Below are 25,600 nucleotides of genomic sequence, written 5' to 3'. Positions count from 1 at the left end.
ATGAAAGCAGACACACGTCAAGGCAGAGTCTCAAGACGTTTCACAACACAGAGGATGTAGATAAGGTCTTAGACGTTTCTAGAGGGAAAAGAAAACAGCTTATGCAAAAAAGGATCATGAATCAGAAGAGCTCTGGATTTTTCAACAGCAGAAGTGAAAACTAAAAGAACCTGGAGAAATGTCCTTAAAAATATAAGAGCAATGATTTCCAGCCTGTAATTTTATACCCACCAAACTATCAATCAAATGAAGACAGGATAGAGACATTTTCAAGATCTCATAAATTTGCCTCTGATTTTTTTTTTTTAAGGGGAGGCTCCTGGAGGGTGTGCACCACAAAAACTAAGGAGTAAACTAAGACAGAAAACCGCTGAAAGAAGAGGCAGGAAAAGAGGACATCTGGAGTGATGTTAAAGAGAGACCTCCAAGTGGCCGCCAGCCCCGCTCGGAACAGGTCGGAAGTCTCCTGGAGAAAATCCTTCAGGAATATGACCTGATGAATACCTGATGTCTGCCAACATGTTGAGAGGAATTTAGAGGATTAATGGGGAGTCTGTGGTCAAATTGGTAGTAAGTATGTTGAAAATAAACAAAAGTAGATAATTGTTGACTCCAGGGAAAACATGAAGTTGTACAAGAAGGGACTGTAAATCAGAGCACAGCTTCTGACTCCGTCTGAATTATGTCTAAATAGTCATCAGAATGTCAGCACTAACTATCCCTCTAATCAGAGTCGTGACACGACTCCACTGGAAGGATGGGGGACGAGGAAGAGCATGTGGATGATGTGGAGAAGAACTCTAAATCTTTTTCTTTCATAGAGGGAAGTTAAAGAAAGATGTGTAAGCCAGACACCTCTTCTCCCTCCGGACACTTTTAGTCTGGATGGGAAATTATCAGAATGGCAAACAGCCTGAGGACAAAGGTGACACACTGGGAATAGACAGCAGAATAGAAAAATGGAATCTGGCTCCTTGGTGATCTAGCACTGAATTAACCAATCCTGGAAACTACTGAGATCTCTTTGGTGTGCAAGGACCTCGGTGATGATGCTGTGAACATCCATGGCTTCCACATTCAAGTACTTGGTACTATGAGCCCCACAAGTTGGAAGATTTTCTATAGAAGTCTAAAAGCAAAGAAAAAGCCAGTGTTAATGATAAGATACATTATGATTAAGCACTCATCATGGGCCATGTCCTTTGAGCCAGCTGAAGACTGATAGCCATTTCGGACTATGAATTTCACTGCCTCTGGTCTTAAATCTCTGCATACACAGAATTATTGAAAGAAAAAATGACTTCACTTAAAATGACCCCTAATGTTTGTATAGAAGTTTACACTTTCTAAGGAATAATTTCAACACATGACAAATCACTGCTCTAAAGAAACACACTGTCATGTGCTAGCTACTTCAGAAGTGCTAAACTGAAGAAATGGGTAAGACCACGTACATTTCTACAAGGGCTTTCAAATATATAGAATTACCAAAGAAGGAAAAAATTTGTCCTTAACTTCACAGAACAAAAAAGTAAATAAATAAATAAAAATAAAGGTGGTGATAGGTGAACTTTTTAAAAAAATTATAAACTTTAACATATTATAATCACAAGCAATGGAATTAAGCTTCTCAGTATGTTTGCTGGTATTGCTGGAGATCCAAGGAAACTGACTCTTAACTGTTTATCTCAAGTAGCCAAAAAGAAATTCACCTGTAACCTAATGTACAATAATTGGTTATAATTATTAAGCTCCCCGGATGTGCTGGGGGGTTTATGCAGTACTTTATGTGCATCTTTTCATTGATTTTCGTGATTATCTTAGGAAGGGAGGTATTGTTATTGTCTCCTTTTGGCTTGGACAAGTGTGGCTCATGGAGGTAAGATCTGGACCCAGACATGCTCGGTTCTAGAACCTGTATGCTTAACTGCTGTGCTGTGTGTGCTCTGATTAACGGTGAGGACATCTGAGATCAGGTATGAGAATGATGCCTCGACCAGTCTTGAGTAGACTTCTGTATTAGACCTTCAGTGTGGGTTTATTAACGTGGGCCAAGAGTTCTCTAAATACAGGTGCGTACACCTGGTACTCCTCCCAGCTCTGCATCTCTCTTTGTGCTCAGATGTACTTGACTCTGGCCTGGATGCACCATGTAAATACCGCTTTCATATTTGCTCAAGATTTCAGTTTTCTGTTTGTTGTAAGATCTTACACTTACCATACCATCATGTCTGGTTTTGATTGCACGCCCCCATAGGCCAAGGAGTGTTGTCTGTGTTGCCCGCTTGTTACAGAGTTCTGTCCCAGTCCCGAGTCCTGCCAATCACTCATGCAAACTGCAAGTAAGAAAAATGAGTGAGCAGGAGGGGCTCAGTAAAGGGGTGGCACTGATCGAACCCGACTCAGACACAGAGCCTGGGAGCCGTCTGAGCCAAGTGTAAAGAAAGCGTGGGCCTCTAGGCCCCAAACGGAGAAGCCCAGAGTCTGACCAGGCACCCTCCAGAGGTACTGCATTTGCTTGCCAAGGAATCAGTACAAAGCAGCTTGTGAAAAATATCCCAGCATGCTCTTGACAATCCCTGAAATGAGACTGGAAAGCGTTAAACAGGATTGGATTGTCAATAAATGATAAGTAAGAACATCAACATAAAAAGCTTTATGTCTGTCTCAATTATTCACTCTCTGACGGTTCAGATGTGCATCTTCCCGGCCCTGGTGTTAATAAACACTGACATTTGAAGTGAAGTGAGCTGTTTCCATATCCTTTGAAAATGGAAATGGAAGTGTTGAGAGAATGCAGATGAATTCAGCTCTTTTTCAGTTGTTTCTGGCAGAAAGTTGTTCCGAATAACCTATGATATTACCAGAAAGAGAGGTTGGAAATTTCTTTACATGGAGTGAGGATTTCAGAGGGAATGGTCAGAAATTTTCCTAAGGGGAAAAAATATCATAGTGGCAAGAGATGGAGAAAGATATTCCAGGGAATATAGAATTAAGAATATATGAGGGGAAGGGTATAACTCAGTGGTTGAGCGCATGTTTAGCATGCATGAGGTCCTGGGTTCAATCCCCAGAACCTCCATTTAATAAATAAATAAACCTAATTACAACCGCACTGCTACCCACCCCCCCGAAAAAAGAATTATGTGAGATATCCCAGAGAGGCTTGCTCTTTGAACTATGGGTTCAGGATATAAGGTATTATTAACCGGCCTTTAGTTTCCAGAGAGGAAGGCAAAGACCCCACTAGTATCAGTCTGATCACTTGGTCCTACCTAGAGACTAGGGCTTTGGGCACCGCCTTTGCTGGGAATATAGCAAAGCTCTGAAAATCCATGGTTCTTCTGATCCTGGAGACTCCTCTCCTTGGAAGGTTGGGAAGGGAACTGTTGGGTTTCAAGGATGCTTACATCTTGAAAAAATTAGCAGTGGTACTCAGTGACTTGGAAGCTTCTTCTGTGTTCATTGTGATTTGGGATACTGTCTATGGCAGGAATTATGAACATTTCCCGTTTCAAAAGACTAAGTATTCATTTTATAATTTAAAGCAGTTATAGAAGTTTGTAGTTGTAGCTATGTGTTCTGGCACATCATTTGTGGCCCCTCTGCTGTAGGAAATGCTGAAATCCAGGTCGGAAGGCAACCTCAATTATGAATTATCCTATGGGAAAGTAGACCATGCTTTTTAGTGCTGTAATTACAGATATATTCACATGTGGACACAGAAACCCCCCAAGAGAACACATCAAGTATTGACAGTGAATTTTTAATTCTTCATTCAGATATTTCTTTGTTTTCTGAAATTTATGCAATAAGCCTATATTATTTTATAATGAAAAAATAACAGAAAGGGAGTGTATAGTGCAGTAATAGAGTGCATGCTTAGCATTCACAAGGTCCTGGGTTCAATCCCCAGTACCTCCACTAAAAATAAGTAAGTAAATAAACCCAATTACCCCTCCCCCCCAAAATAAACAAAAAAACCTCGGAGGTTCTTTTGGAACAGAAACAAGGTACTGTCTACTCCATCGCTGGATCAGAACATCCAAAAATCCTCTGTAATGTGGGGTCAGAATGCAATTACACCATAATTTACAAATAGCAAATACTGAAGCATAAGTAGTGGGGATACGGGAGAAGTGTCCTCAGCTCTCAGGTGTAGGAAGTAAGGTCAAAAGCCAGCGGCTCACAGGGAAATGTGGCTGCTCTCTTGTCTACAGGAATTCTGTTCATCCAGGAGTCCCCCATTAATTTGAAGTTACCCCAGGACTATTTATGGAATCCAGAAAGACCTTTGATGGCTTCACTCACTCTGTCTAGAAGATTCTCCTGGAGTCCTGAGCTTGTCTCAGTCAGCACTGAAAGCCTGAGAGAGAGACAAGGAGCGAGCGAGCCAGCAGCACACTTGCTTCTTGACTCAGTCCTGCTTTATAGCTGTACCTGGTGGAAACATCTGTTCTTCAGGTAAATGGAAAATATTTTAAATACTCATTGGTCAGATCCTATCACTGCTTTTGGATCAGCTTTTGGAAATGAAAATTTCAGCCTCATTTGGCAAGTTAGAGGGTGCCACTTGTGTTCGCTCCAGCAACCCCAGTTATGTCAGGAGCTTTGTCGTGGGAAGACTTTGCTAGATCTTGCTTTGACTTGGCTCTGTATATCCTGGTGACTCTGGGAAAATCACCTTGGTCTCTTCTGGCATCTGATCGCTCATCTTCCAGATGACCCCCAATAATTCCTGCCTCCTCCTAGTCATACCCTTGTGTAGTCCCCTCCCCACTGTACCAAGGGAAATAAATTTATTTGTATTGTATATACAAGAAACTGAGACTCAAAGGAGTTAAGTAATTTGATTAGTATAATGGGCTAGAGGAACATAAATTTTGTGTCACCTGATACCAAATCCAAGACCTTGTTCACCTTCTCATAATGCTGTTCCTTGGAAGGATAGGAAAGGAATGAAATAGTCACTTTCCATTGATTCAAATGGTTGCTCACAGGGTTAAGCAGTGCCCTCACACCCAGAGGTGATGTACAAACACATATTTACCCTCCCACAGTCTTTTCAGTCAAATACATTAATAAATGATGAGTAACATCAAGAGGGATGTGTACCCCCCTTTACTCTTGTACCTTTTAAATTAATCAACCCACCCCCTTTTCTGTTGGTGCAGAGATAGATTTACATAATATCCTGGTTGCCATGGCTGATACTGCCCTTTGTTAGTTAACTCTTAAAGGAGGAGTCGTGTAAAAGCCTGTGAATGACCACATGAATTATGCATAAGGGACTCAACTCCAGTCATGCATATAAAATGGGCATTAAGAACCCAACCTTGACGCTCTTATTCTTTCACAAAGAGCCCCACATAGGGCTTGCTGGCCTGGTCTGTAGCTCTTTCATAGCACGAAATGGAGTTTGATGTATTGGTTTGAACTAATTCCAAAATGGAGACCACTAACCAAGAAAATCAAGTTATATAAATACAATTGGCATCTGGCAACTGACAATAATGTGCTTTCTAAAGTTGCTGTGTGCCTTGTAGAGCATTATATTACACTCTGTGCACACAGTGACTGATGAAATCTAACCCCTCCTTCTTCCACCCAGCCAAGAAGAGCCAGTTTGAGACTGGTGAGTAATTTGCTGAAAGAATTCAGAAGGTACCAGAGGAGATTCATGTTCGAATTCCATCTCCTGTTCTCCAGCCTTACTCTCTAGGGTGCTTTTGGAGATCAAACTGAGTCTCCATGAAATCACCCTCCACCAGGTGGACAGACCATTTCGACTTTAGGAAGATGGTGACCCAGAGTGTCCCCTGCTCTTCAGTGCAGCAGCCAAACTCCCTTTCAACATCATCAGCTGTCCAAGATCCAGTTCAGTTAGCTCAAACCCATCTTCTCACCAAATTCCTAGGCTATTAAAGATTCAAGGATGCCTCAAAGAAGGTGTTTGGTCTGTCTTTTTGTCTGAGACTCTAAACTCTAGCATGGCCTGTTGGAAAAAGAGCATCCCTATGTATAGGTTTGAGTGAACCTTACTTGCGAGAATTGGTTTTTGTTTTTCAACCACTCGTAAGAACAGCTTGCTGATGCTTTCTGAGGGTGGCAATATAAAAAGTCAACATTTGGGTCAGCTGGCACGCATGCCTAGTCCAAGCCATGGCCATCCCCACCAGGCTACTGCAGTGGCCCCTGAAGTGGTCTCCCTGCCTCCCCTCTCACTCTGTACTGCCCATTTCCACACAGCAGCTGAAGCCACCAATGGCTTCTCATCACACTTAGAATAAGGCCCAAGCTCCTCCCCCTGGCCGATGAGGCCTCCAGAACATGGCCCCACCTGGTTTTTCTAACTGACTTTGTACCATCCTCCCCATGCCCGCCACTTTCCAGCCCTCGCTTTCTTACAGTTTCCTGAACACATTAAATTTGCTTCTACCTACAGTCCCTCACACTTGTTCCTTTTGCCTGAAATGACCCCGATGACTGCCTTTCCAGGTCTTCTTGTCATTTCCTTTTCTTATTAAATATCACTTCTCCTGAGAATCCTTCCCTGACCGCCCCATCTGAATGAGTTCCAGCATATAGCTTGGTTTTATTTTCGCCTTAATACTTCTGGTATTTTCTTGTTTATTCAATCTGTTCTACCGTCTGGCTTTCCCTGACTGTACTGTTAGCGCCAAAGGCAGGAACCTGGTGTGTGTTATTCTCCATTGTGTCTCTAGTGCCTAGAACCCTGGCTGGCACTAGCAGACACTCAGTGTTTGTTGAATGAACAAATGAATGCATAAATGCTTTTGTTTTCATTTGGATCAGCCATTCTAGAAAAATATGTTGGTTTATTTCCATCTGAATTGATTCAGCCATCTTGTAAAAACAAATCCTTCCCAGTTAAAAGTCAATTCATAGTTGAATAAAAATGACTGGGCGAGCCAGCTCAGGCTTCAGTAAGTTAATGTGCTATATCCCTGATGCGTACAATTCAAATCCCTGACTCAGATACCTGAAAATGTCGTTTGAGTTACAATTACTGGTCCTGGGACTGCCTTACTTTACCTTTATCTGGGCTCTGAGAACCCGACACAAGTTCTTTGTTTTCTGTAAGTCTTTGACACACCCTCCCCCCACCCCCAGCCCACAGAACTGCTCTCCTCCTGGGCTCCCTCCTGCTTCTATAGTGCCGAGTACTCCAGTCACTCCTCAGGCCTTGGGTGGAGGTGGCTATTAGATGTCTGCTCTGTGGGGGGAATTTGAAGGCAGCATGAGGATCTCGGTCCCTTTATTTGTCCTGGGCTTCTGTTTTGGACTCTTTCTCGCTGTGTTTGTCCTATGGGTATTCTGTTGACCTGCAGATCAACTCCAGTAGCCTTTTCTCTAGTTCTGTTCATTTTTAAATGACTGTCAACTCTTAGCAACACTGGGCGCTCAGGACAGTCTGCCCCTAATTCTGGCCACAGTTAGTGGCAGTGGTCAGGGCAGAGTTCAAAGGGGGGCTGTTTCTGAGATGCCTGAAATAGTCGAGGGCTTCCCCTTTTCCTTGTGGTTGAGAACATCCAGTGAAGCCTTTCTTAGCCAGAAATGGGTTGTAAAAAGGCAATAACTACATTCTTTTATCTCCCATAATAGCTTTCCACAAAGGAGGGAGATCTTTCCATCTGAGACAAAGCCTGACTTTAGCTGATGCTGCTGGCAGACCCACAACAAGCCCTCTCCATGGCCAGGGACCCACTGGCATCCTTTGCCTGATAAAGGGGGATGCATTAGCACAGACCCTGACATCCCCTCTCCCTGAAAAGGAGTTCGAATCTCGGAGGAAATCGTGTCCTTAGTGTAAAGATATGGTAAAAATTTTAACTTTTTTTGACAGCAGACAATCCTTCCCCTCTCCATAGGAAGACTGGTACTCTTAGGTGATTCTTTTGCTAAAACACTTGACATGAGAGTGGGGCATCTGAGTTACAACCCTGGGTCCTGGGACTACCTTCTAAGGAAGGTAGATTCAGATGATTGAAAAGTGCAGAAAATTCCTGCCCCCAGTTCTCTCTTACTGGCCAGGAGTTTTTGCCCCATAAATCAATTTCTTTTTGTCTTGAAAGCCTTCTGCTTTTGAGTGCTTTTATTAAAACATAACTCTCCCTGACAGGGATGGACTCTAGGACATTCATCAGGGGGTGGGTCATAACTGGTATGGACCCTCACGTACACGCCACAGAGTCCTATAATAGTATAACACTCTTACAGTATAGAATTGACCACATTGCTTGTTTCATGGTTGTCGCCCCACCAGGTGGACAGGGACTAGACAATTTGTCTTATCCATCCTTTTACCCCCGTGCCTAGTCCTGTGCCTGGCCCAGGATAGATCCTTAGCAGATATTTCTGAATGAACGACCAACATTGCAAGATGCTTCCAAGTCTAGAAGCCTGCTGAGCGGAGGAGTAGAACACAGACGCTGGCACAAAAATAGTTGTGGGGAGGGGGTCTCCCTCAAGAAAGGGAAGAGGATCCCCAGACGTCTGAATCTTTCATCCCTGGTGACACAAAACACAGATGGTGACAAGAAGAGCTGCTTCAGTGGAGAGACAGTGAAAGTTCTCAGGAGACACTGTGGACATTTTTAAACACTTTCTCCGGCCTACTGACAAGCCAAGGCCCCTGCTTCTGTGTCTGTGACAACTGAGCAAAGCCATTTCATTTCCTCACTAATCAGTAAAATTCTTTCTTTGCTACAGCATTTGGAGTGTGAATTCTAAAGGTAACCTTGGGAACCAGCTCCTTCAGTAAACCGAGGGAGTTAGTGCAGGCTTCAGTGTTGGCTGTGCCCAAGGTAATGTCGACTGGATTTTCTCAGGTCACATCCCACTCTGAAAGGAGAAATCGGCATTTCTTGGCCAGCTGCGTGCTGGGAACAGGCTTGTGGCCCCGGGACGGTCCCCACGGCGCACACGAGAGAACAGCGGGGGGGCCCAGTCCTGCGCCCCCCCCCCCCAGGGCTTTCCACACGGAGAGGGAGGCAGGATCCTGGGGGCCTGGCCGGGATGTATCATCCCCTAAAGCAGAGGGCCATCAGCTCAGAAGAACGCGTTTCAAAAAGAGTTTCTAGCATGCTGTCGAGACACCTACTTGTCAGGAAGCGGTGTGTGGGTTCCTGTGGCTATTTGCTTCCTAGGAGCTGTTGCTGCTTCTGTCCAGGTTTTGACTCCCTTTGCTCCAGGCAGTGATCATACGTGTATGAATTCATCTCATGCTAATAGTAACCCTATGAGGCAAGAACTATCGTCACCCCCATTTCACAGACAGGAACCGGATAAGACAGGCACAGTTTAAGGGCTGCACCTTAGCTGTCCTCTTCCCAACTGAGAGCGAGGTTTTACAGCAAGGTTTCAGCTTCTGGGTCTCCCATCTCACAGAGGCTCTGCCTCACTGGTTCTGCCTCCCGATTTGCCTCCCTCCTCCTGGCCCCCCTCACGCTGACCCTTGGTTTCCATGGTATGCCTGGCGGATGTGTCTGACTTCTGTCTGTCTGAACGTGCCGGCCTCGCAGCCACAAGCCAGCCCTGCCGCACCCCAGCACCCGGCTGGCCTCTGGAACCCCTGCCTGGCGTGGGATGGGTGGTTCCACAGGCAGCCCGGCTCGGGGAGTAACGCACTCGGCTGGGAGGGAGCACCAGGCCCTCTGGCGGAAGCAGGCGGGGCTCCCTGCGGAGGCGGAGGAAGCATGGCCACGATCCGTCATCACCGCGGGGAGCGCTCTCCATCTTCGGAGAATTTAAAGAGCGAAATCAAATGCACCGGCAGCCGAGCCACTTCTTTGAAGCCATGTTCAGGACGCCTCCTAAATGTCTTCCCAGAATCCACCTTCCCTAGGATACCTTCATTGAATCCCCACCCAACAGCCACTCCTCCTACCCAATTCTGCACACTTTGTCTAATCTCCCGTGCCTTACACCGTTCATCCCCCACTTCAGCCATTTACTTCTCACACGCGTCTCACTCCCCAGGCCGCACCTCACCTCACTGCCTTGCATTTCAGCGCCCGACATCATCCTGGGTGCTATCGGTTGCTCTTGCTTATTCTCCTTTTTGTTTGTCACGTTGTTTCCTTCAGTGGACTGTAGATCTGGGAAGGCACCTACTGTACTCCTAGTACCCAGTCCAAGACCGGGCAGAAGACACACAGCCCAGAAACAGACTCTGCGGTTGATGACGGGCCATACTGGCCCCTCACTGCATGGGCATCAAGTATCCTGGTGTGGGATGGAGGCCCTCCTTAAAACTGCGACCTCCTCCGAGGGAAATGCATTAGGGATTCAAATATATGTGAAGCGCCAGGGCCTTTCTATTTTTAATGCCAACTAGGGATGAGAGGCTAAAAGAAAAAAACAAAAAACTGACCTCCTCCCTTGCTGCCTACCTATGGATCTAGATTAACCTCCTTGTTTTTTTAGACTTTATTTTTTAGGTCTTCATAGACTTTTTAAAAAGCAGTTTTAGATTCACAGCAAAACTGAGTAGAAAATACAGAGATTTCCCATATACCCCTGTTTCCACATATGCCCTTGTTTCCTCCACTATCAACATCATGCACTGAGCGGGATATTTGTTACAATCACAGAACCTATGCTGACACGTTATAAGGACCTAGAATCCACAGTTTACATTCAGGTTCACTCTTGGTGTTGTACAGTCTATGAGTTAGGACAAATACACAGTAACAAGTGTCTGTCAGCACAGTATTGTACAGAGTACCTTCACTGCCCTCAGCTTTTGGCAACTACTGATTTTTTTTATTGTTTCCATAGTATTGCCTTTTTCAGAATATCATACAGTTGGAATGATACGGTGTGTCGCCTTTTCAGATTCAACCTTCTACTTTTCATCTTTCAATTACTTCCTTTGTTGGACCCTTTTCAAATTCAGGGTTTGGGTCTCTGGATATCTTGGGTAATCACATAGTGAGCATAGTCTGTAAGGTACCCACTTAGAGAGAAAGACCAGGGAACACTATAAAGGCAGTTCCAGGGATCTTCAAGGGCCAGAAATCCCCCTCCCGCTCTACCTTATATTGAGACTGCCCTTTAAGTTAAGATGTTGAAATTCCCTATTAAGATACAAACGTAGTATCTGCAAGGGATGATTATTATTATAATTATTAACTACCAACATTATTAAACATGAATGTCCTGACTCAGATGAGCAGAATGGCTTAAAGGATAACAAGAACCTGCGTGAATGTGCCCAGAAGGTAGGGCTTTGGAAGCCAAGGAACTGAATGAGGGATTTCCTGGGTTGTCTGCACTTGCAGTCTGGACTCCAGGAAAAGTGGAGAAAGATAGAAAAACGTGTGGTAGAATGAAAAGAATACACTTTTGGGAGTCAAGGAACAGAATGAAGTTAGTTATCTATTTCTGTGTAGCAAATTATCCCCAAAACTTAGCGGTTTGAAAAGATAAATATTTGTCATCTCACAATTTCTATGTGTCAGGAATTTGAGAGCAGCTTCACTGGTTGGTTCTGGCTCAGAGTTTCTCATGAGATTGTAGTCAAGTTGTTAGACGAGGCTGCAGTCATCTGAACACTTGTCTGGGATTAGATCTTTTTCCAAGATAACTCACTCACAGGGCTGTTGGCAGGAGCCCCAGTTCTTTGCTGGCTGTAGGAAGGGGGCCTCAGCTCTCTCCGTAGGGCTGCTTGAGTGCCCTTCCAACATGGCGGCTGGCTTCCCCCAGAGTGAGCGATCCAAGAGAGAGCCGGGAGGAGGCCACCATGTCTTTTATGACCTGGCCACTACACTGCCATGGTCTGTTTGTCACACGATTGTCATTAAGTCTAGTTTACGATGGAAGGACAAGGAGTTAGTAGGCTTTACTTTTTTAAGGCAGAATTTTGAAGAATTTGTAGACATATTTTAAAACCATTATACTTATATTGTACTTATTTACACAGTCTGGACTCCTGGGAAAGGAGTGAGAGAGAGAAATGTAGTGTAGTGCAAAGAATAATCTATTTGGCATCAAAGACCTGGCTTGAATGCTGGTTTTTCCACTCCTAGAAAATCACAAGTGCTCTGAACCTTTGTTTCCATTATCAGAATCAAATGAACAATAGGTTTTCCCTGCAAAAAGCCTATCGAGGGGTAAGGGCGATGTGTGTGAAATCTATTTTTGTATCACAAAACGCTACACAGACTTAACACTGTTTGCATGTTTGGACTGCTTTACGCGTGTTTGAGGGAAGCATCCATAGCAAAACGTATCCTCTTCCCCGTGGGCAGAATGAAGCCCTTGCCTCTTCCTCATCAGAAAGTGCAAGCCACAGAGCTCCTACACGGTTTTATTGCAGGATCGGGCTTCTAGATTTCAGGGAGGGATTCAGAGGGTTAGGCATTCTTGTTATATACCCTCTCCTAAGTTCCTCTGAGGCCTGCAGGAAACATTTTACTGTAGTCCCATTTCTTATAGGAACAAGTTGAAGACTTTTCTAATTAAGATCAGAGAGACTCTGATTCAGAAAACAAATGTTGCATTTTTTGTGCCAGCAGGACATTTTACTGACTGCCCTTTCTCCCTACTGCTAAGACATACTTGATTTTCTGCTTTGTTTAGTTACATGGTGGCAAAGTTTCCTCAAAATGCTATAAAGACAGATTTGTAAGTTGGGGATACTATGATTTTCTTTCCTTTAAACTCACTTCCATTGGTGGTTGCATGTCAGGTCCCTTCTTTAAATCATTCTTTGTGATGGAGTCATTAAGCACTGAAAAATGTAGACCTTAGAGGCGTGTAATGAGAAGATCAAATAGTGTGTTTGTTCCAAGGGACTGCAGGATTTCCACCTTCACCTACCTAAAAGTTTTTCCATGTTGGAAATGTAAAAGAGTAGCTGTTCAGATTTTAGGCAGTAACCAGTGAGATCAGTTTCAGTGGAGTAGCCTTCTGAGCAGGCATCATGTGAACTATTCTCTAAATAAAGACTTAAAAGGGAAGGAAGTGCACCTTGAAAACTGGAAATAAGCCTCTGCAAAGTTCACTGGGTTTTTTTTTTGCTGTTTTTTTCTTTTTTTGTTATTCTCTTTTTTTTTTCCTGCAAAGTTCATTGTAACCTTTATTTCTTAACCAGACCAGTACCACCAGCCAATGGTGTGAGGCTTTCTCTGATGTGATGCATGAAATTGACATTATATTTTAGGTTCTTGGACGACCCAGCATTTCTACTCTTTTGGAGCAAGATGGGCCATAATGGATTGAGCCTAGATTATCTTCAGGACAAATACAGCCAGGGGATTCCTGTTGTCTCAAGGTATTCAAAATTCTTACAGCAAAATCAGTTTAAGTCCTCTAGAAAATATTTAATAATAGATGAGAAATAATTTTTTTTAACCAAAGTATTAGGGAAAGTAGAGGAAGACAGGGGTTAATATGGCTGCAGATTGGAAATCACTAATTTCCTATGCACTCTCCTGTCTGCAGAGATTGCCAGTTGTCCCAAAATCAGATCTTTCCTTTGATACTCCAGCATCTATAGCAATATGCCTCCAGTTTTTAGCTGGACACAAGGTCACCCAACATCACTTGCAACTAGGTGCACCGTATGCCCAAGTTCTGGATGCATGGTGTTAGGTTAAAAAGAAATTCGAGTCTGCATCTTCTAGGAAGTTTTCTTGAAAGGAGAGATACCTGCTCCTCTCTTCTTTCTTTCTTCCCAGTGACTAGAATGCAGATGTGATGGCTAGAATTGGAGCAGGCATCTGGGACTGGGAGATGATGTTGGAAATGAGAACCACACACAGCAGAGCCTGGGTTAACACCATGAAGGGAGATGGCAGCCCTGGACCATCCTTCAGCTCCATCCCTCAGCTGAAAGTTTGTCCAGCTGGCATCTTCACCCTACCGTGTTGCCTGTTGGTGGTGTGGCCACAGGAGCAGTGTCATCTGGTGGTTAAGAACATTAGCCTTTTTGGGAGAGGGTAGAACTCAGTGTAGAGTGCATGCTTAGCATGCATGAGGTCCTGGGTTCAATCCCCAGTACCTCCATTCAAAATAATATAATAATAATAATAAAGTAAGAAATAAGAAAGTAAGCAAGCCAGGCAGAAAAAGACAAATGTCATATGATATCACTTACATGTGGAATCTAAAAAAAATTGATACAAATTTTATTTACAAACTAAAAACAGACTCACAGAGATAGAAAACAAACTATGGTTTTGAAAGGGGAAAGGGCAGGGATGGATAAATTAGGGATTGGGATTAACAGATAAACATTGCTAAATATAAAGTAGATAAACAACAAGGACCAACTGTGTAGCATAGGGAACTATATACAATTTCTTGTAATAACCTATAATGGAAAAGAATCTGAAAAGAAAAAATACATTTGTACACATATGTATGACTGAATCACTTTGCTGTATACTGAAACTAACATTGTTAATCAACTACACTTCAATAAAAATTTCGTAAAATAATAATAAATAAGTAAATAGATAAACCTGATTACCTCCTCCTACCAAAACAAAACAAAGCAAAAAGAACACTAGCTCTCAAAATCAGGTGATTTGAGGTTGAAATCCTGTCTTCACCACTTACTGGCTGTATGACTTCGGGCAGATTGTTTAACCTCTCTGTTATGGTCATGTGGTGCCATGGGACAAATTCCTCCCATTTTGCATACTTATAAATTTTAGATCAGAAAGGTGACGGGGCGCAGCAGGGTAGATTGTCTGTTTCCTGAGGTCTGGGGCCTTAGCGGGAAACTCACAGGCAGAGGGGGCAACTCTAGAGCTGGGGGTGAAATCGTCTGAAGGCTCAGTCACACACACGTCTAGCTGTTGGTGCTGCTGCCGGTGGGACCTCAACTGTGACTGCCAACCAGAGCGCCTACACCAGCCTCTTCCTGGGGGCCTGGGCTTCCAACAGTGAGTGTCCCAAGAGGGCCAAGTGGAAATTGGGTTGCCTTTGCTGACCTCGCCTTAGAAGTCACACAGCATTGCTTCTCCCACATTCTGTTCATGGAGACAACAGCACAGGCCCGCCCAGGTTTTAGGGGAGGGAAGAGAGAGATGCCGACTCTTGGTGGGGAAGTGACAAGATTCTTGAAGAGTACACGTGCTTGGAGATATCATTGTAGCTAATTTTGGAAAAGACTCTGCCATGCTGTCTAAAGCTTCCTGTTCTTCATCTGCAAATGAGGATAACCATATCTGTCTTATAAGGCAGAGGAGACGCTGGAAATATTTAATCACCTATAGAGCCTGGACACTGACCAATCACAGCAGTCACCGGCATCAACACTTCAGTCTACAGAATGGTCCTGGAAGTGCCCAGGGGAGAAGAAAGGGTGGGTAGAATGCCGTGTGCGCGGAGAGGGTGGGGGCTGTCACTAAGTGGTTTCAGGGCAGTGAATATTTTACCAACCAGTAACTTGAAAACCTGCTGTTGCACATTGGCTGAACGTCAGCTCTGCTCATAGGGTTGTTTTGAGGATTAAGTAAGATGCTGCACATAGAGCACATGGCAAGCCAAGGCACATGGTAAATACCAAATAAACAACACTATTATTGCTACAGCCATTTTTGGTACTTTCCCATTCTAACATGCAACATAGAAATTAAAATCTTAAAAACATGAGACCCCCTAATGTTTTCTCCCTCTTTTCACATGAAGACACACTGTCTTCATCTCCCCAAGAGCTTGTAGATCTTGTGAGCATCCAAGATCTTTAACAAAACAAGTAGATGACCTTTCAATGGATAGATTTTTCTTAAGAAATAAGGAGTCTGTTCTTTTCCCCCCTCTTATTGGAAACCATGAGTCAATGACAGCATTGCTCTGTATAAGTCTCTTCAACAGTTGAACAAAGCTTGAAATTTTCCTAGATGTTTTGGTGTACATGGTCAAGTGAACTGATGTGATAACGGAATAGAAACAAAAGAGTATTGCCCGGCTGTAATTTCAGAAGGGATTTCTGTGGCTTCATAGAGAAGTGTGCTTTGCACCATGGAACCCCGTATCCTAAATTTAGAATAGGCTGAGAGAGACAGAGTCCAGATCTATAGTTCCTCATAGGAGAGGAACCTTCTTTAATACTGAAATTAGGCTCACAGGGCCTGACTCACAAGCACATTTCCTGGACATGAACGACCTCCCCAGGGTTGGTCTGGCAGATATCTGAATTCTCTGGAAAAAGGCTGATTGATGCTGAAGGATTTTCCACAATACTGGGGAGCCCTATTTTTCCACCAAGCCTCATCAGCTGAGAGAAGTCAAAAGAAGAATTGTCTAATAATGGTAATGGAACGGAAGCTAACTTCAGCTTGGAATAGCTACCCAACAAAACACCCAGGATTCTCTTTTCCCAGCTCTCTGAGCGATGCCGCAGCTCTCTGTGCGTGAGGCCTTTCGGAGTATTGCTGCTGTGGGAGTGGGCTCCACACTTCATGCTGGGGGTCTGTATGCAGCCATGGTCTCCTCCATACTGCTGGGACTTCACCCTGTGTGGACTGAGGTGGGGCCAGGTCACTCCCCCTTTTGAATTAGCACAGAAAAGGTGCTCGGAGGTCTGATTTTAAATAGCTCTTTCTCTCAAGGATTGGCACTCAACCTCCCTGGGGCAAAGTTGGGGGGCCAATGAGAGGCATCATGTGTGGGTGGCACCCAGAAGTGTCTCTCCTTACTAGCCTTCACTGGTTTCCAGTGTGGCACCCCAGCACCTTCTCCAGCCTTGGAGTGAGTTCCTGACCCCACAAGGGCGCTGTCTGAGAGGCCAAGCCCACCTTTGCCCTTCCCTCCTCGGTTCTCTGATCTCTAACCCAGACGCAGAATCCTCCTTCCTCTCCCGGGCATTATGTATTTGTCCTTCTCCAGCAAAGAACCCGCCTCCTGACAACACTTGCTGAGGCCACCATTTGTGAGATGGGAACACGCATCTCCTAGATTGTTTCCTGTCATTTGGACACCTTCCTTTAACCCCGTTAATCAGAGGAAGATGAATTTTAATTGGGTTCAAAGCCAGACATTGACTACCCCAGCAAGTTTCATTAACCTTTTGGTTAATGAAGAGCCTTAACAAAGCTAAATGTACTTCACCCAGCTGATCTTCACTGACGGCAGATTCACTCGTTTTCAATTCACCAAACGTTTAGCTCTGCAAACAGGGCACTGAGCTGTGGGGACGCAGTGACAGTAAATGGTTCCAAGCACAAGGTGTCCCCACTTCTGGGGAGAGACGAGTGAAGGGACTGTGGCCACTCCATGTGCTCAGGCTGCGGGGGGAGCAAAAGGGGGTCACTCACTCCACCTGGGCTCCGTGGTGTCTGCGTCTGTAGCTCAGTGCGCAACCCAAGACATGATGGGAAACTCAAGACAAGCTGAAGCCTTCTTAGGTGGTTAGGAAAAGGGTTCAGGAAATGGTCACACATGTGTTTTCTCTGCCTCTGAGGAAGAAGGAATCTTGGGGACACAGGAAACAAACCTGAAAGGTTCTCAGACTTCTCCAGTGAGCTAAGCTAGGTTGGTAGGAAGGAAAGCTTTGGAAGGGATTCAGGAAAAAATGGGAGGCATGAGAGAATGGCCATGTCCCAGGTCTCGGCTGAGTCCTAGGATGTGCCCTGACAAGTGAGGGTCCTTGGCTTCATGCAGGAAAGAATTCAAGAGTGGGCCATAATTGAGTAAAAGTAGATTTATTTAGAGAGATGCACACTCTATAGATGGAGAGTGGGCCATCTCAGAAGACCAGAGAGGTAAGAGGTTTGTGGAGACGAGAGGGTTAAAATAGAAGTAGATACACATTCCATCGACAGAGTGCAGGCTGCCTCAGATGAAGAGAGAGTGCTCGAGACTGAGAGGTGCAGTGTTGCTAGTTTTTATATGCTAACAAGTGAGAGGATTATTCCAACTACTTTGGAGAAGGCGCAGGGATTCCTAGGAAATGGGCTACCACTCTCTGACCTCTCATGGTTAGCTTCAGAGCTGTCCTGGTGCCTATGGGTGTGCCATTCACGGAGCTAGTACATTACACTATGTACTGTGAAGCCCAAGGTACACTGGAGGTCCACTCGCCCACCATCTTGGGCCTCCAGGTCTCTTGGGGATGACTTTTCTGCCATCTTTGTCCTAATTGATGGCTGTGTCGCTCCTTTGATGGCTGTGTCTTGCCCCTTTCCTTCCATTCTCTGAAGGATTTCCATTTAGCCTAATCATTGTGGAAATTCAATAGTCCCTATTTTGAAGAAATTTCTTATTCCAAGGATCACAGCCCGCGTTTCTCAAGTGTTTTTAGAATATGAATTTTACATCATGTTCCAGTAAATCTGTATATTAAAACATGATTTCCAACTGAAAATTGTTTCACAAAACAAATACAATGTGGAATGCCCTCTCTTTTCTCTCTTATTCTTTTCCCCTTCCTCTCTCTCTCCCTCTCTCTTTCTTTCTTTCTTTTCTCTCCCCCTCCCCCCACCCTGTTGGTAACTACCCACTAAATAAATTTAACAGATAACTAATGAGTTTTAAAAGCTCAGCTCTAGAAAACTGAACCAAAAGCCTTGAATTGTCAATCATCCCCTCCCAGCAACTGCCTGACTTGAAATCAACTGTCTTGATGTCATCCTATCTCTGTCCCTGCCCATCGGGTCTACAATGAAGGCAATTAGAGGTCAAAGTGGGACCACTGGCAGGTCAGGAAGGCTCCCCTGGGGCACCATTCTGCCCTGCACAGTGGGGTGAGTTTATTCTTCTGCCTGTGCTTGGTGGAGCTTTCAAGATGGACCAGAGTGGGCAGTTGGCCTTGCTGCGTCATATAAGGACTTTATTCTATAATCCTCAGAGCTTTCTTGACCCAAAAAGCCTAAACACTTGGAAATCACTTCGAGTTGTATTTGGAGCCATTTTAGAAACATCAACTTGAGAATCAGTTCGTGCTCATTAAGAACATTCGGCTCCTCATTGACACACTTCTGTTTCTTGGACTTGACCCTGAGGAGTTGCTAGAAAAACCCATTCAGTGCGGTGCAGTGGCTGGGTTGGTGCTGGAAGTCAGGCGTGCCATTAGACAGTCTGCGCTGCAGCTTGTTCACCTGTTCAGTGGGGGCAGTCAATGTCCTGCTTTCACAGGCGTGGTCTGGGGATGAAAGGATACGTGACTGTAATGTTCTTTGCAGAGGCCCGGCTCCTGGCAGATGCCTGGTGGCAGGTGAGGTTCGCTGGTGTTGCCATACCACACGACTCCACACTGGGTGCCCCGCCACCTTGCTCAGGTCAGCAGTCCCTGCCCCTAGCTCCAAGGGGCAGTTCTGAGGGTAAGTTCTTGACCTATTGGAACATCCTTGTTTAGATCCTGCTCAGTTCCTCCCCAGGTTACCTCCTTCCTTGTTAAAACACAGGAGAGAACTTTACTACAACAAGGAAGTGAGACTCTCCACAGCTCTTCAGGGGGACACGTAAGTGAGGGTGTCAGGTTCAAACCTCCCATAACTGTTCAAATTTTCGCAGGGACATCCTCCATGCGGGAGCCTCACCCCTTAAGGGAGAGACACAGAGAAGACTCAAGTCTGCCTGAAATTGGATTAAAGAGTGACAATAATGATCTGTGATTTAGGAAGAGGGAAGATGGGGTGAGATAAGGTCCCATGAACAACTGAAATCTGGAGAGCATTTAATCCAAAACATTTATTGTGCACCTACGGTTCACATTACCCTGTACCAAAAAAACAAAAAACAAAAAACAAAAAATCTCCCACAGACTCAGACCTCTAGGTACTTGCCATCTAACTGAGAGTTAAAATCTGTTTATATGTTAACATTCAAAAATGACCCACAAGAACTCATGGGCCATTGGGTAATGGTGCTCCAAACCTATTACTAGTCACCATGTGTTATGAATTGTAGACATTTTCCAAACAGGTTCTGTGGAGGAGGCTGAACCGAAGCTGAATCCTCCTAGGGGTAAACTCCAGAAGAGTGAACAGGATGGGGGGGGATGTCCATACCGTGGAAGGGAGTGCTTCAGGGAGAAACTGAGTGTTCCAGTGGAAGTGAAATGGAGCACAGGGTGGGCACATGTGAGAAAAAAGACTGAGCAGTTAGACTGCGGCCAGGTCATACCTGATGACCGAGCTGCCTCTTTTTATTCAGGTGTTTCGCATTCCCCCAACAAGCCTTTCACCAGAGCTGCTAACAAGTAATGGCAGGACCAGGGCTAGATGGAGGCCAACTGCTGCCCTAAACACAGACCAACAATGGTACCTCCTTGGCTCCTCCATCCTTTCAAGTAAAGGATCTCTTACACAGATTAGCTGATGAGTTAACCACTAGTCAGACTCAGCCCTTGTGTTTACGCTGGCTGGAAGTGAAACCCTCACATCACGAGATGGAAACAAATGAGATATCTGACGACACCTTCAAATCAAACTTAAAACTTAGTCACTTACTGTGTCAAAGAAAATTATTTCCAGCGATGTTGATTAAAGCCGAATATACGCAGATAATGACAATAACAAAAAATTCCATTTGGGTCGAGAATGGCAGTGTAAGAGTTAAGGGCAGGAGCCAGGGGAAAACTCCAAGTTGCCCCTTTCCCTTGGGCAATTAAGCGGATGCTTATTTTGCTTAATGCTTCACCCAGGGCTAGAAAGAACAAGGAGAAGAAGAAAGGGTATGAATACTTTCCAGGCTTATGTCATGTTAACTCGGAGGGGATGGCTGTGAGCTCCTTGAGGCAAGGTCCTTGTCTTAATCATCTTTTTATCCCCATGTCTGACCCCAGATCTGTCACATAGGATTCAAATGAACAAACATTTATTGACCATATACTATGTGCCAGCATTTGGAGCTTGGAACAAAAAATGATCAAGACTGGGTCCTGCCTTGAAGGTACTCATAGCCCTGAGAGAGGCAAGCAGTGAGTAGGTGACATAGAGTGTAAGAAATGCAATGAGCAATTCTTCACAAGTCAGGTGATCCCAAGGAAATGATATGTAGGTTGGTTCTGTAGGAGAGGAGCCAGCAAAGGGTTATTGCTTTAAAAAATTACTTTTAAAAAGGCATTTTTAGGCAAATTTGACTCACTGAAGATCAACACAGACTTGCCGAATGAGTGAAGGTGTGATTGAAGAACATGTCCCCAGGGACTTACAGGGAACAGGCATACCATCTAAAGAGAGTTCATCACTCGCGGTAAGTTTTGTCCACAGGGAAACACCAAGAAAGCTAGTCTTGGCCTAAGATGCTCTATTGCTGCAGAAGATGCTTCGATTGGCCCATCAACAGAGAGAAATCAAAGGCACTGTAGAAGGACAAGTGTCCATGATTCCAGTGAAAGGACTGGCTTGGCACCAATCCCAAATTCAGATTTTATACGTCTATATTTATATCATATACAATATATACCTTATGTATCAATACTTTTTTTAGGAGCAATATATGCAGCGGTATAAAACTTTACCCTTCCCCATCCTTCCCAAGGTGGACTGCTTCAGAGCTGAAAGACCAGCCAGACGTTCAGGTATGAAGTAGTTGTCCCGGGAAAGGATCAGCATTAAGGCGGCCAGGCTCAGAAGAAAGATTATACATTGCTTTTTTTAAATTGCCATCTATTTTATTTTACTTTCTCTCCACAGAGGGTGGTCAGGAGAGAGTCAGTTTCCAGGACCACAAGAAGCAGAAAAAGACAGGTTGAGTCTCTCTCCCCTCCTGCCGGCGTCGGGGTGGGGACCTCTCTGCAGCTTTGACTAGATGGGCAAGGTCTTCAGGGGCTTTCTAAGACTCTTCCCCTCAGCCTCCTGACCACAGGTACCATGCGCTTAGCGGGAATCCCCACCCCTGTGGTAACGGCATGCCTCGGATTTTACAGCCCCTCTCAGGGCACCGGGATGCCTATCACCTCATTTGAACCCGGCAGTAGCCCGTGTGTTCTGTGCTTTATTTTTACGGAGAAGACAAAGCAGCCCAGATCTCCAGACTATAAAAGTCCTCTGCACTGAACCAGCCTGTTTGACTTGGCCAGGAAGCCTGCGTTCCTCTCCCCAGAGGGAGACATCTATGCCTACACACATAAAAAGGGGTTCCTTTTTATATATATATATATATATATAAAGAAAGCAGCCTTCATTTTTTCCTACTGCAAAATGCTTGAGCCTGTTTTTATATGGAAAAATATCCCCATAGCAGAGAGAAATAAAGTTAATTCAAGAAGCAAATACGGGGTGGGGGAGGGTATAGCTCAGTGGTAGAGTGTGTGCCTAGCATGCTCAAGGTCCTGGTTCAATCCTCAATATCTTCATTAAATAAGCAAACAAACAAACAAATAAATAAACCCAATTACCCCCTGAAATTTTTTTTAATTAAAAAAAGAAGCAAATATGTCTACTTACAGTTATCTGAAAACAAGGTGGCCATATAACCCAGATTTCAAAGGAAAATTCCAATTTCTAATGTTTAATAATTATGTAGATGATATATATAAATATAAATAAATACCTGAATTTATTTCTTTATTCGGATTTTGCTTCAATAAAGATAATTTATTAAATGTGCCACTAAATGTGATACTCAAGCCAGAAAATTATTTGTCACCAGATTTTAAGTCCTAATTTTTGTTTTTGAAAGATGGAGTCATCATTCTTAAAAGAAAAAAAAAAAAACAGCCTTCAATTTAGAGTGTCCTAAAGTAGATTGGTTTAAAACTGACTTCATAGGGCCAAGGTTGGAACAAGACAGGGACGTATCTCCAGAATATGCAGAGCCTACTTATGGGCAACTTGAGCTACTTCTGTCCAAGCAGGACTCTGAAACCAGTGTAGGGCTGAGCTGCCGAGAAAGTGGACCAGAGCTCCTTATCCTTCCTGTCCTGCCCAGTGAGGGCTGCTTCCAGAGTTGAGACATGGGCCAGATTTACAGTTGTAAAGAGATAGGGCCCACAGCCATCCAAACGAAAGGCATGCCAGGACAACAGGTTAAACAGATCATTGCAGTAAGTCCATTTGTCCATCATGCTGAAGAGCCCAGGCTTATTTTGGGGGGGAAAAATTCTTAGAATTTTAAACTTGTTTTTAAACTCTTAAACCAGTTCTTTATTATTATTGTTATTGTTATTGTTATTATTTTATTGAAATGTAATTGATTCACAATGTTAGTTTTCAGGTGCACAGCAAAGTGATTCAGTTATACACATACATACGTATATATTTTTTCTTTTCAGATTCTTTTTCATTATGTGTTATTTCAAGATATTGAGTATAGTTCCCTGAGCTATATTGTAGGTCCTTGTTGTTTATCTATTCTATATATAGTAATGTGTGCCTTTATTTCCCAGCCCCTAATTTATCCCTCCCAGCCATTTTAAACCAGTTCTTAAACCTGTTAGAATTATATGTGAGATAAAATATGATGGCTCTCATAAAAAAGAATGAAATTCTGCCATTTGCAGCAACGTGGATAGACTTGGAGGAAATTATGCTTAATGAAATAAGTCAGAGAAAGATAAGTACTGTAGGATATCACTTATATGTAGAATTAAAAAATATATGCAACAAACTATTGAATATAACAAAACAGAAGCAGACTCACAGATACAGAGACTAAACTAGTGGTTACCAGTGGAGGAGGGTGCAATATAGGGATGGAGGAGCAGGAGGTACAAACTACTGGGTGTAAGATTGGCTCAAGGATGTCTTGTACGACACAGAGAATATAGCCAATATTTTGCAATAACTGTAAATGGAAGGTACCCTTTAAAAACTGTATAAAAATTTAAATAAAAAAATTGAGAAGTTGTCCAGGTGATTACCAAAAAAACAATGGCTCTGAGTAAAAATATGATAATCACTACAAAAAAGAAGGTGTATAAACTTCAGGGCAAAACCATGAGATAGATATTTCTTTTGGCCACTCTGAGATCATTCCTACTTCATATTTTTTGACTGCTCCTGATAAGTCATTTCTTGGTAGGTAAAATATTGTTATAATTAATTGTGAATACATATAAAGCACAGATGCATGAAAGCTGTAGATTCTTTACATCTATTGGTTCAGGCATTTAAAATATATATATAGCTTTTCAGGTGTATAGCATTATACTTTGACATCTCTATACACTAAAAAGTGATCACCACACTATCACCACACTGGACCACAAGTCTATTTACTATCCATCACCAAACAGTTTACCCCCTTCACTCATTTCACTTACCCCCAACCCTTTTCCCTCTGGTAACCACTAATCTGATCTCTGTATCTATGAGTTTGTTTTTGTCTTGTTTATTCATTTGTTTTGTTTTATTTTGTTTTAAAGATTCCACATATGAGTGGAATCATACAGTATTTGTCTTTCTCTGTCTGACTTATTTCACTTATCATAATACCTTCAAGGTCCATCCATGTTGTTGGATGGCAGCGCCTCACTCTTTTTTATGGCTGAGTATTATTCCACTGCATATGTATACCACATCTTTATTCATTCATGCATTGATGGACGCAGTTTGTTGCTATATCTTGGCTATTGTAAATAATGCTGCAATGAACATAGGAGTATATATATCTTTTTAAATTCAAGTTTTTTTTTCCTTTGGATAAATACCCAGAAGTGGAACATTTGGGCCATATTTTAATTTTTAAAGGGGTGTCCATACAGTCTTCTGTAGTGGCTGTACCAATTTACAGTCCTATCAATAGTAAATAAGGGTTCTCTTTTCTCTACATCATCTCCAACACTTGTTTTTCTTGTCTTTTTAATAATTGCCATTCTAACAGGTGTGAAGTGATGTCTTGCTGTGGTATTGGTTTGCATTTCCCTAATAACTAGTGATGTTGAGCATCTTTTCATGTGCCTGTTGTCCATCTGTATGTCTTCTCTGGAAAAGTGACTATTCAGATTCTCTGCCTGTTTTTTAATCGGAGTGTTTGGTTTTTCTGTTGTTGAGTGTATGAGTGGCTGAGGAATTTTCTCAGCATCCACAGGCAGAGGCAGATGTCTTGTAAAGCATGAGAGACTGAGGCATGTCTATGTTCTCTGTGGCACTCAAACTTCTAGGAAAAAAGACCTTTAATTTAAAACTACTGCATGAAAACCATATTGATATTAAAACTGTGGGTACCTACTTTCATTTGAATCAGGTATTTTTGGTCAGACAGTAACAGTAGCAAATTTCCAAATAGCCTTTATTTCTTGGGATTCAACCAGTCACTAAGGATCTTTGATGCATATAGCTCCTCTAAGGGGCCAATAATTCTTTCCTGTGGTGCTCTTTTGGGAGACTGTTTAAAAAACTGATTGCACAGCTAGGAAACTCCCCTTCATGGTTTGGAGGAAAATATGTGTTATAAAAAACAGTTATTTATTTTTAAGTAGCTTTGGCTTCAAAGATATGATTGGCTAAAACAGTGGCTAAATCACACTAGAGGGGAAAAAGAAACTAGGTTACCATTTCCTAGACTTGAGTTTATAGTGGTGTTCCATGGGATTTTTTTTAAGTTTATTTATTTATTAACTAACAAAGGTCCTGGGGATTGAACCCAGGACCTCTGCGTGATAAGCATGGACCCTACCACTGAGCTATACCCTCCCCACTTTAAGCTGTTAATTGATATTTGGTGAAAAATAAGA

At 43.4% G+C, this 25,600-nt stretch overlaps 1 long non-coding RNA gene across 1 annotated transcript; it reads right to left on the bottom strand.

Moving 5' to 3' along the window:
• Nucleotides 1–956: 956 nt before the first annotated feature.
• On the bottom strand, nt 957–9,201 carry LOC140696162 (uncharacterized). Its single transcript, XR_012072267.1, has 3 exons — nt 9,125–9,201; nt 2,219–2,336; nt 957–1,129 (listed from the first exon to the last, which is right to left on the bottom strand). It is a non-coding gene; the product is annotated as an uncharacterized lncRNA (long non-coding RNA).
• Nucleotides 9,202–25,600: the final 16,399 nt, after the last annotated feature.

Source organism: Vicugna pacos, chromosome 1, assembly GCF_048564905.1.
Source record: "Vicugna pacos chromosome 1, VicPac4, whole genome shotgun sequence".
NCBI lineage: Eukaryota > Metazoa > Chordata > Mammalia > Artiodactyla > Camelidae > Vicugna > Vicugna pacos.
Note: the sequence above shows the minus strand (reverse complement) of the source record. Positions and strands in the feature narration are given on the sequence as shown.